This window comes from Pelodiscus sinensis, chromosome 11, assembly GCF_049634645.1.
Source record: "Pelodiscus sinensis isolate JC-2024 chromosome 11, ASM4963464v1, whole genome shotgun sequence".
Classification (NCBI taxonomy): domain Eukaryota; kingdom Metazoa; phylum Chordata; order Testudines; family Trionychidae; genus Pelodiscus; species Pelodiscus sinensis.
In genome coordinates, this window is record NC_134721.1 from 26,122,089 (window position 1) to 26,137,405 (window position 15,317).

At 43.2% G+C, this 15,317-nt stretch overlaps 1 protein-coding gene across 2 annotated transcripts in view; it reads right to left on the minus strand.

Annotated features, from left to right (window-relative positions):
- The window catches only part of IP6K2 (inositol hexakisphosphate kinase 2), a 34,950-nt gene extending 24,215 nt beyond the window's left edge, over positions 1 to 10,735 (minus strand). Inside the window, exon 1 of one of the 2 annotated variants that reach the window (XM_006130886.4) lies at positions 10,590 to 10,735. The gene's annotated coding sequence lies outside the window, so the exon portion shown is untranslated. Of the gene's footprint in view, positions 1 to 9,842; positions 9,885 to 10,589 lie in introns of those variants that run through there. The other variant, XM_014577419.3, reaches the window with a different exon arrangement.
- Between the last annotated feature and the right edge of the window lie 4,582 nt (positions 10,736 to 15,317).

Below are 15,317 nucleotides of genomic sequence, written 5' to 3' on the forward strand. Positions count from 1 at the left end.
TCCTAAATCAACTTAAACTGATGTACATCTAGTTTAAAACAAAATAAGAATATAACCTTTGGCACCAATTTAACTAACTCAGTTTAAAATCACACCGTTTGTTAAATTGACACAACTTTCTTTATAGCAGGGACTGGCAACCTTTTCAAACCAAAGAGCCAAACTACATAAAAATTTAGAACATGTGGTCAACAAAGAGCCATATAAGAATGCCTATTTACATGACTGAAAATATACAGCTTATTACTGATAACTGACATAACGATTAATAATAGCATAAATGAAACATTGTACTCACAAACTTAATTTAATGGGACTTCTGTTGCTGCCTCTTTTCTCACATTTATAACTGGTCAAATCCAGCTTCATGCACGTATTCAGGCTGTCTTCTGTCAATCTTATGGCAGAGGTTGGGGATGTGGGGGTGCAGAAATCTGAGTTGGGGCATATAAGGGGCTCAGGGAAGGTGGTCTGAGGATATGATTGGCTCAGGGCACAAGTCTGGGGTATGTGTGGGGTGCAGGAGTCTGGGGATGTGTGTGTATGAGGGGCTCAGGGCAGGGGGTTCAGGAGTATGATGGGCTCGGGGCTGGTGTGTATGGAGGGTGCAGCAGTGATATGACGCTGCAGCCAAATAGGGGCTGGGCCCCAATTAGGGGCTTGTTGGCCAGAGTTCATTTTTAAATAAAGTAAAATATTATGTGTCACAAAAAAACCACAAAAGGTTTCAACACTGTCTTTATTTATGGTAGGGGTGGAGAATCTTTTTTGGGCAGGGGCCACTGTCCCACAGAAAAATCAGATGAAAGCAAAAACCCAAAAAAGCCCAAAAAAACCTCCACAAATCCCCAGCCTTCAGTGATGTTCATCCCCCCTGGAACTGAAACACCTCACTCCCCTGGTGCTCCAGTCCAGGGGAGGACTGAGAGGTTCAAAGTCTCAGGCCAGATTTACTCTTCTGGGGTTCCAGGGTTAGTCGATTTTGGGCCCCTCTAGGCTCTGGGTTGAGGCCAAAAATGAGGGGTTAAGTATGCGGGACAGAGCTGCCAGCAAGTGGGATAGGGATGGGGTGCAGGAGGGGGTGAGGGTGCAAGGTCTGGGTGGGAGGTAGGGTGCAGAAGCAGGCTGTGAGTAGGGTGTCTGGCTGGGGGGGAGGTGGTAGAGCAGGAGAAGGTTGGGGGCAGGAGTGGGCTGAGTCTCAGCAGGAGGTAAGTGAAGGGGTAGAAATGCAGGGTCTGGGCATGAGGGAGTGCGGAGGGGCATTTACTTGCTTCCGTGCCACGTTGCAGGCACTGTATAACACAGCCCCCCACTGCTCCCATTTGCTGGACTGGGAGCAAAGGGGAAGCCTGCAGGAAGTGTGTGCCTTTGAGGCTGGTCCCCAGCCAGGGGAAGGAAAATGCCAGTGCACTGAGCCATTTTTGGCTCCGCTTGTTCCCCGCACACCAGATCCCCCTGCCTCCCCTTCCCCCACAGAAAGCCAGCATAGGCGTTCCAATCTTGTGGGGAGCCACAAGGTTGTAGCACCAGCACTGACTCCCTGCTGCAGGAGGAACTAGGGGGGGGCTGAGCTGGAGCTCCAAAGGAGCGATATCTGGCTCCCCTAGTGAGCCCCCTGTCTTACAGCAAGGCTCAGAAAACAAAGTAGGCAGGGAGTTTGTAAACAGTAGCATTTCTTACTTTTGTATCCAGGAACTATATTAATCTAACTGATGTAATAATTAAATTCTATGACCACATGATTTATTTGTACATTTGGAATTGATCCAAACACAAAACAGGATCAACTGCTAAAAGAAAGTCTTCTTTTTTAATGAACATGAAACAAAGATTCACCCACGCTTCCTGACAAACCTCAGATACTGTAAAAGCCTTCTGCATCATACTACTGCATAGCCATTTAAGTATTCTAGTCAAGACCCTCTATGCATAATGAAAACAGATTAAAATAGAGCATAGGAAAAATGACAAATTCTAGTTGGTAAAAGATTTAATAAAGCTAAAAAGCTAAAGATCCTGGGACATTTTTAGCAATATAAATGTGGGAGGTAGCTTTTAAATTATAAGCTTACATTTAATCATTATATATACTAGTCAATGCCATGGCGGCATTTCAATGGGGCAGAGCCGCACTGCTGATCCCGGGCTCAGCGTGGTGCTGCCCCCCTTTGAAATGTTGCTGCTGAGTTTCAAAACGGCAGGATCGTGTGGAACCTGGGATCAGCTGGGGAGTCCCGAAATGACCCCGGCTCCATGAAGCATTTTAAAGGCTCCATGTGGGTGCTTCCACTTTGAAATGTACAAGAGCACCCACCGGGCACGCTTGGTACTTTTCAGAGCTGGCACACTGCCTGCTGCCCGGGGCCATGACTCTGGGCTCCATGCAGGCACTTCTGCTTTGAAATGCACAAGAGCCCATTTCAAAGCGGAAGCGCCAGTGTGGAGCCCTGAGTCAGCAGGACTTCCCGCTGGCTCAGGGCTGCACATGGAGTTCCACATTCCTCCTCTGAAATGTTCAAGAGAACCTACAGGGTTTCTTGTACATTTCAAAGGAGGAATATGAAAGTGCCTATCAACTACTCGAGGAAAAGTCCATCGACTACTCGACTAGTAAATTAACCGGTATTTAACATCCTTAACAGGGATATGCTTATCAGGTAGCTGACTAGTTGCTTACATCCCTACAAGGAACTTGTACTTAAAGTGGCAAATCAGGAAGACAAACAGGAGAAGAAGCAGAATTTTGGACAGACTGGATGAAAGGAAAGGAGACCAGAGAAGAGAAGCTAAGAGGTTCAAACATTAGGTAAATGGCTACCTAAAATCTCCTTTTTCCATCCACCAGACTGCAAGCAGCAAATCTTGTGTTGCTGACTAGGGATGTTAAGGAATAGTCCACAGGATAGTCAACTAGTTGCTTCTCTCCCCTTGCTGCCTCTATCAGATAGAGGCAGCAGGGGGAGGGAGGGGGGAGGAAAGAGGGGAGGACTTCAAAGCAGCTGTGCCACATGGAGCCCACCAGGGTCCCGGGCTCCATGCTGTACTGCCGTTTTGAAACCCCACAAATGCATCGACTATTCGATTAGTCAATTACATGATACTTAACATCCTTATTGCGGACTCACAAAAAATTTAAACTACCCAGTATTTTGTCTTTGAACAAGTATTTGACACTGGAAGAAAAATCAGTGTCACACGAACAGAGCCTGAAGTTACAAGCCTGAAATGCAGACTAGCACAAAATGACATCTGTTTAATTTTTGTGAAAAGAATGAAATTTCCTCTACACAGATAACCCTGGCTCTGGTGGCCATTACTGATCTGAATAGCATATTTTGAAATTAAAAAGTAAACAATGTGATCAAATATACTTTACTAACTTGTGCAATTTTGATGCTACTTATGCTATAATTCTTCAGGTCTTTTAACTTATTAAATAAAGATAAATGTAACAAACATCTAAGGTAACAATCCATCTACATATATTTACAAAGCAAGACTACTACTCTCATCCATTCTGAGGATTAGTATATTATCACATTAGATCTACCACAATCATTAACACAACTAGACATATTCGTGACAAAAAACCATTGCTGTGTGAAGCAGGAAGTTAAAAAAAAACCTTTAGTGATTAAGCCATCAAATCAATGCCTCCAGAAATATGTAGCCAAGCACCTGACTACAAGCACTCAATAGAGTTTTAATTTTAGCAAACCTTGTTTTCTTCCACTTTCAAGAAGTATAGTGAATTTTAAACCACTGTCTGGCAAATCAAAACGGTTTGTAGCTCCTATAGCATATTAACAGCGGTGGACATGCACTGTAAACGTATCATGCTCTCTCTTGGTAATATGAATTTTTGTAACTGAACAGGATAGAGCGATCAATTTTTAAACAAATAAAAATGAAATGTTACCTCAACAAAAATCCCAACAAAAAATCCTGATGTTTGTCAAAATCTGCACTGACACATCTCAACATACCTTAAAACTATTCACACAAAAAACTGTAGTTAAATAGTTATATAGTGTATCTTACACATTGTTCCTGCATAATTACAAAAATATATTAATCTGGAACAGAAAACAACAAGCAGGTGAAGGAATTTAGGTAGAAAGGAAAAATCCTCTTCCCCTGCGATGGAAAATTTTAATCTCTTGAAGCAGGTTGCAGAGATGCTTAGCTGGACTTGGGTTGCCTAGATACTAATCACACCTCTTGCCAATAGAGACAACTAACCATCAGCAAAATAAAACAATAGACAAGTGAATGAACTAAACTAGAAGGATTTTTATTTTATTACTCCTCTGCACACCAAGCACAAATCACACATCTTAATCTGGTAAGGGACTGCTTAAGATTGATTTAGCAGAAACTCATCAAAAGTAATGGAAAAATACTGATAAACTCTAGCCATAATAATCAACAAGAACACAATATTCCTTTATCTCAACTGACCTTGGCTCTGGAACTAGGGATGTTAAATTTTGATTATTGACTAATTGAGTAGTCAATAGAAATTCTAATGACTACTCGATTAGCTGATTAAGGGGGAAAGGGGCACTCACTATCCCCAATGTGCCTCTGCCTTTGAAATGTAGTAAGAGCCACCTGCGGCTCCTGCTACATTTCAAAGGCAGAGGTGCAGCTGTTGGGACTCGTCACAAGCAAGGACTGCTTCAGTCCCTGCTTGCATCGAGTATCCCATTGTGCCTCTGCCTCCCCTGTCCATTCCCCCTGCACTGTGGAGATGGTGCGGGGGGGGGGGGGGGGAAACCAGCTTTTAAGCCACCTAGCTGAAACCCAGCAGGCTTTGCATCTACCCTAATATTATGAATAGAAGGACAGATTGTATACAATGCCAATTTCCTAAACCATATTCCTAACTCAGTGTTAGGGATGTAAGCAAGTAGTCGACTATTCAACTACCCAGACAAATGGCGCTCTCATCTACTCGCTCCCCTCTTTCTACCTCTGAATGTGAGGCAGCAAGGAGGAGGAGGAGGAGGGGAGGAACAGGAGCCAGTACTAGGGGGAAATGGCCAGCTCCTGCAGTGGCTCTGCGGAAGGCCCCCATATCTACTAATAGCAGAGAGGATAAAATTGCATCGACTACACGATGAACCAGATAATTGCAATTTAACATTCTTACTCAGAGTTAAATAAAAAAGTTGAATTACCAAGGCAGCATGGTTAATAACACTGCAACAAAGAAATATAATAAAAATGATCATTTAAATATTGAATACGCTATTTAACCAGATAGCTGAATTTTTAGATCACATTCTTAGTTACTGAACAAGTTTCACACTAGAAAACACAATAAAAATCAAAGGCACATGTCAAATCACACAATCTGTATTGAGATCCTGAAAAAAAATAATTTTTAAAATAATGTTAAAGATTGCAACAAATTAAAATGAACTATACCAAAATGAAAAAAAAAACCCTATCTTGCGACCTTGTCTATACCAAGATTTTTTTCCATAAAATTTCCCACTATAGCCACCAAGTGAGTTTTACTAGTAGAAGCAGTGATGGAAGAGGCTACAATTTTGGACACCATGTATTCTAGATCAATTCTTACCAGAGTTAGATGAAACAATATTAAACATGCTTGTAGGATAGCCTTCCATACTAGGGATGTAAAAGTATAACCCTTTAAACAGTTAACCGATAAGTCTGGATTTATTGGTTACTCTTCACAATTATACACAGGCTCCCATCCTGCTCCTGGAGCCAGTTGCTACCCTGCGCTGCTGGCTATGTATCAGAGGCAGTAACATGGAGTGGCAGCTGGCTCCCTGGGAGCAAGGTGGCAGGCAGAAACTGGCTGTCTCCCCCCCCCGCCATTTTCCAGGTGCATGTAACATCCACTATGCTATATTAATACTCCCACAGTGTTGCTACCCCACATGTAATGATAATAAAACCAATGATAATAAAAGGAGGTAGTGTGGTCCAGTGGACAGGTCACAAGATGGTGATTCAGGATAACTCGGCTCAGAGTTCTGCTACTACCTATCTGTAACGGTGGGGAAATCATTTCCCCACCAAGCTCTTGTATTCAACTCTTCAAGACAAGGGACCATCCTATGTTACAGATAGCATCTAGCACAACTTAGCCCACAATTCTGGCTGGACCCTCTAGATCAGTGGTGAGCAGTGGGTGGCCCATGAGACATTTTTTTTAAACTGTTGGCATGTGTGGGGATGCCAGATTCTGCTTGTTTCAGTTCATGTTATTTAGTATTATGAAAGTGAAATGTACTTAAAGCAAGGGCATGCAAAGTGCAGTGTGCGCTGACTGCACACAACACTGACTGTGAGAACCAGGGACTCCCTCTGCTTTCAACGTATTCCTATGGTTCAATCGCTGTACTCCACAAATTCTAGGCATGCACGCATAGTTAGAAAAATACTTTATCTGGGGAGATTGTGACCCACTGAGATGAAGGAGGGCCACAGATGCAACACACTCACCAGCCCAGGTTGCCCATCGCTGCTCTAGGTGCTATTGTAATACAAATCCTAACACAGATGTGGCCTTAGAGAAAACTGGCCTGTATAAATAAATGATTTTCTTATTTATATGACATTTAAGTTATTTGGGTGTTTAATATTAGTTTCCAGAACATCTGCAACTTACTCCCTTCACTATAAGCTTCTTATGTGCAAATGTATAGATAAATACTATGATGTACAAATGTAAAAGCCAACCAACACTATTACTGAACTTGCCCTTCTAGATACGCAATCTCTTTACGCTCCTGTGTGCTAGTTATATTAGTCTGAAGGAAAATTTGTTTAATCCCTAGTGGGACACTCAAGTCTCACCCCACTGCTGAAATTCTTTCTAGAGTGCTGCTCCTCAATCCTGCTCAGGGTAGTAAGATTGTCATTCTATGATGCACTCTTGAAACACAGAATATCTGTTGAGTCAGTATGAAATTAAGGAAATGGCTATAGGCAAAGCTGAAAAACTTCTTTTTAGATTTTGGACTGTTATATCCAATTTTTAAGTTGTCAACCTTTTTGACTTTGAAAATTACATGCATGAGAAAGAATGGGCTATCCACTACTAAATTATATTTAAACCTCTAGCAAGTGGGTGTCTGATAAATTTAATAGTGATAGAAATGTAGCCATGTTAAGTCTGGTGTAGCTGAAACAAAATACAGGACTATGTAGCACTTTAAAGACTAACAAGATGGTTTATTAGATGATGAGCTTTCGTGGGCCAGACCCACTTCCTCAGATCAAATAGTGGAAGAAAATAGTCACAACCATATATACCAAAGGATACAATTAAAAAAATGAACACACATGAAAAGGACAAATCACATTTCAGAACAGAAGGGGGATGCCGGGGGGGGGGGGGGGAGAGAAGGAAGGTAAATGTCTGTGAGTTAATGGTATTAGAGGTGATAATTGAGGAAGCTATCTTTGTAATGGGTAAGGTACTTGGTGTCTTTGTTGAGCCTCCCCCCCCCCCCCCCCCGCGCGAAGAGCATCGAATTTTAGCATGAATGACAGTTCTAAATGTATGACACTTTCATTTAGAACTGTCATTCATGCTAAAATTCGACACTCTCCACGGGGGCTCAACAAAGACACCAACTACCTTACCCATTACAAAGATAGCTTCCCCAATTATCACCTCTAATACCATTAGCTCACAGACATTTACCTTTCCACACCTCTAATATCATAAACTCACAGACATTTACCTTCCCCCCCCCCCCCCATACACCTTCTGTCCTTCTGTTCTGAACTGTGATTTGTCCTTTTCATGTGTGTTCATTTTTTTAATTGTATCCTTTGGTATATATGGTTGTGACTATTTTCTTCCACTATTTGATCTGAGGAAGTGGGTCTGGCCCATGAAAGCTCATCATCTAATAAACCATCTTGTTAGTCTTTAAAGTGCTACATAGTCCTGTATTTTGATAAATTTAAAATTCTCCTCTCCAACGAGTTAGGGAGAGGGAACTGTGTTAATATATAATACGTATTATATGTTTCTAGCCAGTTTCTAAGCTAATACTCCCAAAATATAACAGAAAGCAAGATACACAAAAGTAACCGCTATTTGTTTTATTTTAAAATGACAATATATTCAATTGTAAATAACTTGTAAATGGGGTGAGATTTGTACATTTTACAAAATTGATACAAAACAAAAATGCCAATGAATTTTACATGAATAAAAGAGTCGACTCAGGTCAAAGATCATTTCTAAGCTTCACATTCAGCATGCACAATTCCCACATATTCCTAGCAGCAACTCTGCCATGATTTTATAGCCACATAACTTCAGACACCCTTTGATTTTGAAAATTGATCTTATTCAGCAGGTGAAGCTTTCTAAACTACAAAACACACACACACACACACACACACACACAAGTTCTAAGTTGCAGAGACAAACTAAGTACAGGCCATCCTTGCTTTAAATCCAAGATAGGTTCCAAAAAAACTTGGGACTTAGAGTATGTCTATACTTGTACCCTAGCTCGAACTAGAGATGCAAATGCAGGCATTCGAAATAGTCAATGGAGTGGGGATTTAAATATCCCGCACTTCATTAGCATGATCTCTCCAGCATGCTAGTTCGAATTACAGCTGATTCGAACCAGGAAGTGCACTCCGGACATGTTAGTTCAAACCAAACTCCTCATTTTTTGAGGAGTAACTTTAGTTCGAACCAAGGGGTTTAGTTCCAACTAACGTGTCCCAGCACACACTTTCTGGTTTGAATCAGCTGTGATTCGAACTAGCGCATCTGTGAGATCATGCTAATGAAGCACAGGATATTTAAATCTCCACTTCACTGACTATTTCAAATGCCTGCATCTGCATCCCTAGTTCGAACGAGGGTGCAAGTGCAGATATACCCTTATAGGGAAACAAAACTGGGAATTTTTTCCCTGCATCTGACTTCCATTTAAGCAAATTGGGGGGAGTGTTTCACAGGCTTTATAGAGGGGAATAAAAGGACTTTAACACATCAGTTCCTACAAATGTCAACAACTTTAGTGTGGAACGGATATATACAGGGGTGACTTCTAATGAGGATGCCCTGTCATAAGAAAAAGGCCTCCCAAAACTCTGTCTCTTTAGACAAGTTCGCCTCATGGCTTTTCTGGAATATTCAAAGGACAAGAATACAATATTCATTTGTTAAAATACTGGTTTTGAAATAACTGTGGAATATATTTGGCCACTGTATCATACAAAAAGGACAAAGCCCATCGCTATACAGTAATTCAGTGTATAACCAGGAAATAAACGTGTATTTTAATATGTGTCAGTGTGTTGAAAACACACCTTCTTTCTAGAGAAGACAAAGTGGAAAGTAGGATTGTTTTGCACATAACTACAACTGGAGTTTATTTTGGCAGCAATGTTAACACAACACAAACCACATTTTATGAACCCCAGAATTACAAAACCTCACTTAATCCAAATGTCTTTTTGCCCCTGTACTTGAGAACACTATTACACCCTCCCTTGATTTTGTGAGACCTTGATTTTACAAAACATTTGTAGAACAGGTTTTGTTCACTGAAACCACGATTTAACAATATGCACTGAAATCGACAAGTGTTGCCTTACGCAAGAGAAGTAATTACCTTATTTGCATTTCTGTAATTTTTCGGTGGTTTTGAAATAAATATTAAATGTAATTTGTATCCACTATACTGAAAAAACCCAGCCCCTCATCCCCAGTCTATTTTAGCAGTTAATGTTGAACAGTACTGCTTAAGGAGTGAAATTATCCACGTTTAGTCTGAGCATAAAACCACTCTTCGTAAAACTCAGGGGGTTTTGCCTACCTATTTGATGACATCCAGAAACTAGCACCAAATGTCCCAACGCTGTTTGTGGGAAGACAAAAGAGGAACTGAACTGTCTCCTTACAAGATAGGATGCTGGGGCGCTTAAAGGGCTCCCACCCCCCTACAGAGAAACATTCAATACCGAGAGTGGAAACCGGTGCAACAAGAAGCCAGTCCGCACGCAAAGAAACTGAGGCATTTTAGGAAGTGATTTCCCTGTTACGTCGGCCAAACATTAGGACCAGGCGGGCCCATGTTTCCGTGGATGCCTGGCGCAGCACCAACGCCAGCCACACGAGAGGTGCCCAGAGGAAGTCGGGGGTGGAGCAGGGAAGGCAGAACTAGGCAGCGGATGAAAGGCCCATGGGGGGGGGGGGGGAGAGAATTATTGGGGATTTCCGCGTCCCGCGAGGAAACAGGATCTGGGCGGCCGCAGCAGCGCCGCGGGCCAGGGCTCTGCGGACTCGGCCCATTGCACAGCCCGACCCCGGAGCGGCGGGGATCCGCTTAGCTCAGCTGGGCTGGCCCGGGCCGGGTCCCCGTGGGAGGAGCGTCAACCTGCACAGGCCGGCCCCGCTTTCCCAGGCTACCGAGCGGTTTGTCAGCGTCCCTGGCTCCGGGCGGGTCGGGCGCGGCCGCCCAAACCGCTATGAGGGCTGGCAACGGGGGCTGGGCCCAAGAACCGGGGGGAGCTACCGGAAGAGGGGTGGTGCGGCCCCAGCAGGGGCGGGAGGGACAAGTTACCTGAGTATCCGGTGCCCGCAGCCGGCGGCTTCACCTCTTTTGTTTCTCTGTAGCCAAAATGGCGGCGACGAGCAGGACAGCCCCCGGCCCCCTCCCTGAGGCCTGGCCCCGCCCCTGCCCCCCTGCCTTCCCATTGGCTCTGCGGCGGCAGCAGCCCGCTGATTGGATGGCCGCGAGAAGCATTGTTACTAGGGCAGCCAGGCCGGCAGCGCGTGCCACGTGACGGGGGGAGGGGGAAGGATGCTCGAGGTGGTGGATGTGTTGAGCTGCGCTAAGCTGTCTCCTGTGCGGTGCTCCCTCGAGACGGGCTCGCGCCCTGCCCTCCATTTGCAAGGGCGGGGGCTTGGTGCCCATATGGGTTTGGTTCCCTCGCAGCTCCTCTCCCTCGGACCCCATAAGCTCTGGTTCTCCTCAGCCCCAGGTGAGCGCCGGATGTGGCCGGCCGGCCAGCCAGCCAGCCCTCCTTCGGGTGGCCCACTCACTGGCCTTGCTTCCAGCTCTCACGTTGCACTGAACGGTGAGGTGCGTACCCAGCACTGCAGCCTGCGCTGTCACAAGGCTCACGGGGCCTTTAGTGATACCGTCACGTGCAACGTGCCCCCTTTGCCACTGCCCCTCTGACAAGCCGATCTGCAGCCAGCTAAAGCGAAAGCTGGATCGAATGATACAGAAAATGCAAATATTGGCTTACGTCCTAGTCCTGCTTTTGTTTCTGTTGGTAAAACCCATCTCATTCACCCGAAACATTTATTCCTGTTCTTCGTGGACACAGCCGGAGTGGTCACCCTACTGTAAAAAGATGCCCTCGGCTGAATGCTTTGTGAAGTGACAATAGAGGGCCAATTGCAACCCCATTAATGGACCTATGACAATAGAGCTGCCAGGAAAGTATAAAATCAATAAAATAATAATATTGCAGTTCAGTTTACTAAGCAACAGACTCTCTCTGTCATCTATGGAGTCTAAGGCTCTCAGTCACAATTAATGCAAAACAAATTAACTGGATTTAAAAGTCATGATTAATCAGTTTTAATCACACTGTTAAACAATAACACATTCTGTTATTTTGCATTCTGTGTTGTAACTGAAGTCAGTATATTTAAAAATGCAGACAATATCCAAAATATTCATAATACATTTAAATTGTTTCAGAGGGGTAGCCCAGTTAGTCTGTAACAGGAAAAACTTCAAAAAACAACAAATAGTCTAGTAGCACTTTAAAGACTAACAAAACATGTTGTTAGTCTTTAAAGTGCTACCAAAGTATTTGTTTTTTTTACATTTAAATTGGTATTTTATTAATTAAGTGTGATTAAACAACTATTTATGTTACACTCATGGTTAATTAAGACTTTTTTAATCGTTTGACAGCTGTAATTTAGTCATGAGATCAGATACATCCACATAGGTAAAAATTATTAGCATTCTGTGCTAATTTTAAATAGAATCTAAATGTGGTAAAAGCCACTGCAATTTTGTTTCACAAAGCACCCAGTAAAGAACTCTGTACCAAAAGTAATGGTTGGACCTTTTGTGCCATCTCTAGATATCAGACACTTTGGCACTGCTGTGAACACCCAGAGCATGCTGCAGAGCAGTATGATGCTCACATCAAACCTCTTATATTTGTGAATTCCTATGTCAGTCATCGCCAAGCAACAAAGGACAAATTATTCTTAGGGATACCTATTTGGAAATGTGCAGTGCCACTTCACAAATGAGGTTTACAGGCATCTGTATCTGTTTTAACCATACACAGGTGCAGCACAATATAAACAATAATTGTATGCCTTAGATTCTTTTAACCAAAAATTCACTCCCCTTCACTCCATGTTGCAGCAATAGTGAGATTAAGAGCCTCCAGATTTGTTTGGAAATTTGTGCATTATTCTCAGTAAAAGCCTTTGGCTCTGGAAATAATTTTCCCAAGCCTGGGGACATATGATTCTGTTCTAAATTCTGTTCTCTCAAGGTGGCTGTGGAGTATGATCATAGCTTGTTAGGTTGGCAGTTTCTCATTTGGGGCAACTTTTTTTTAGTAAGTTTTGCATATTTTAGTTACTGTTTACATGGTCATGGGTGCGCTAGAAATCATGCAGTTGCCACAAAATGCGATGCAGAAGTAGATGCAGAAGTGTGGCCCTTTGAGCCCATTGTCCATGAGCGATTATTATACTTCCAGAGTGGTGAGTATATTATCATATTAATAATGACAGTATTAGAGTTCCTCATGCCTTGTTTCTCATTGCACCTTTCTCTGTCCTTCTTATATAGATGTACGTAAGGGGAGTCCAGTTATGGGATGGTCCCTCAGATGCCATAATTCCTCTCATTTTCCTATGTTCAGTTCCTCGATATGGTTCATGACTGTAATAAATTGTTGACGCCGAGCCTCATTTGGCAGGTGCAATATTGTGTCTTACTTCTCAGTTCTCACACTTCCCTTCATTGCTTTAGTGCCCTTGATTATATTCCTCTCATGTTCATTTTCTGAACAGATGCCATCCTCCTCCAAGGCCCTTTGTACCTCTCAGCTCCGTCATTAGCTAATGACTTGGTTACATTTTGAGAGATGGATACAGTGTCAATGCCTTGGTAACCTGGCCTTGCAGGTGACCCGATTGGATCAATCTTTCAGTAACGTGGCACTTCAGATGACCCCATAGTTCTTATTTTGAACACTCACCCTGGGCTCTGTCTTGTTGTCATTCTATACAAGACATTTAATTCTGAACAGAGGTGAGAGCTACAGGAAAACTACTTCCTTGCATAAACAAGGAAGGTGCACCTTGTAGACACCAATTAGCACTGAAAATTCTACTGATCCAGACAATCTCAAAAGTGCTTCTCAGAGTGCCGCATTCACAAAACAAAGAACCACCACATGTTTCCACAAAGATCTGCCTTTTCTTTTAAGAGCTGGTGAGAAGTGTCAAATTGACATTTGTGAAAACTAAAGACTCTTCTGTTCATCCACAGAACTGATACAGCACAGGGAGCAGCAGTGCAAGCGTCTCATTCCCCCACTGTGCTTTGTCCGTGACCCAAAAGGAACACCCTTTAACAGGACGTTCATACACATTTACTGTTTGGTTTTTCTGCTGAGACGGTCAACAAAAAGCAAAATTATTGCTGGGGGGAGAGAGAAGTTAGCACATATCTGAGGCTGTGGGACTCACTCCCTTTACACAGAGCAGTGAAGAACTACCAGATGAAGACAGATTCAGCTCACTACCCGAAGGTTATTTTTGCTACAGTAAGGGCATGTCTACACTAGAGCAGCACATCTACTATGCTGTTGTAAAACTGCTTCCACCATTGTAGGAGTTCTGCCTCCCCAAGCAACATGAGTCAGGTTGAAAGACAGAGGCGATTAGGGTGGCATAGTTCTGGTGCTCAGGGCTGTGAATTTACCCTTAAATGCTTTAGCTAAGCTCAGTGTTTAATTTGTACTGGTATGGAGTCCCTGCATTTAGAAGGTTGGCAGTTCATAGCTGTGGCACACCTGGACTTGCTGCTTCGGTTATGAAAATAAGAAAACTGCTTGAACCTCAGCACCTAATTGCTTGAGCCCTGGCATCTTTTTTATTACAAATTAAGCACTGACTATGCCAACCTAACTTTTTTGTATAAACTGTGGCTACGTGTCATCAGTGTGCTGTCCTGACAATATATTGCTCTGTCCAATGACGATAACCATTCAGCTGCATGTGAATTGCACTGGCTGTGTGCAGATAGCAGCACAGCAGACTCAGAGAACCCCCAAGGACCACAGAATCAGATAAGACACAAAGCACCTGGGCCCGGTTTATTGTCAAACAAAGCATGGTCTCCAGCTCCCCAGATCAAATATTTACAGGTCTGCTAGTACATGAGTGCCCCCTGACAATGGACTCAGCTCAGTCAGTGGTGGGATTTTCCATTGTTCCCTCGGCTAGAGAACGACAGCCCCCTTAACATACATTTTTATACACAGGTATAAAGTTACACATACTTTTTGACATATCCGGTTGCCACCCTCTTTGTACCCAGATATGGCCATTATCTTGTACATAGTGGTTTAATTAAAACTCCACTATCCATCCTGCTGTCATCTTAGAACTTATCCTGAACCTGAGTCAATATGTCCCTGTTATCTGTGGGGAGTGTGTTGGTACCACAATGTCTCCTAACAGGGTGTTCTGTTACCATCCCTCTGGAATGTGTTTACGACCTGTGCCTAGTACTTCTTAGGTATAAGTGTTTTTGCAATATCAGCCCTGTTCTTGACATGTTCTGTGAGCAGGGCCTGCCTCTTGCTTATAGCTTAACTTTGCTTTATATTAGCAGTCTTGACCGTGGTTGCCAGGGCCTCAAGGCTCACACCAGGCCTGTCATACATGGGCTTATGTTTTAGGCCCTCTTCTTACTACATAGACCTAGCCTTAGGCTTAGAGTCTTTTTAAAAATGAAATACGAGATTCTGCAACACAAGATGGTAGCCTTAACAAAATATATGTACCTGCTAACCAAACTGATCCCATACAAACCTGATACAGTGCTTTCCTAATTCTGTGATCATCCCTATCTCCCAAACCCCCTTATTCTACCTACAACATGTGGCTAGCACAGCATTCACGGTGATTTGATTTCTGGGGCTTGCATTGATGCGTCTTGAATTGTTTTCCAAACAAATACTTCTTAGATGATGAAAGGGTTAATTGGGCTGTGCTTGGTTTAATACTCAGA